Raw genomic sequence first — 462 nt, 5'->3', positions numbered from 1 at the left:
TTCGTGCAATTCTTTGCGCGTCTTAATTCCGTCCGTTTTTCTTTCGCCTTTTGCAATACCGGCTTCTAATGTGCTACGGCTTGCTTTCAATCGGCGTATACGGCGGATCAGCGGCAATATATGTCACGCTGTTTATGCTTTGTCTATGGTCGTGCCAGTAGACAGAATTTTAAGTATCTGTTTCAAACTTACAGATTTTGTTGCTTGTCGGCTTCGTGAATCTCTTCCCTGGGATCGCTCCTGCAATCCCACTTCTGACACCAATGTTACACCGTGGCTGGGGTGTAACGTGGGAAGGACTCGGTTTTGGTGGTTGTAGAATTGATGCACAGTATCTTGTTTAATACAAACACTATATTTGACGTGTTACTTACAGATTGAATGACTGCGCGGCCGACAGCATAACGCTATGCGTTAATGATCAAAGTTGAACTCCGCAGTGGTCCGCTGGACGACGGGTTA

This window comes from Wasmannia auropunctata, unplaced genomic scaffold, assembly GCF_000956235.1.
Source record: "Wasmannia auropunctata unplaced genomic scaffold, wasmannia.A_1.0 LD336074.1, whole genome shotgun sequence".
In the NCBI taxonomy this organism is placed as follows: domain Eukaryota; kingdom Metazoa; phylum Arthropoda; class Insecta; order Hymenoptera; family Formicidae; genus Wasmannia; species Wasmannia auropunctata.
The sequence above is the reverse complement of the archived record's forward strand: the minus strand, read 5'-3'. Positions refer to the sequence as shown.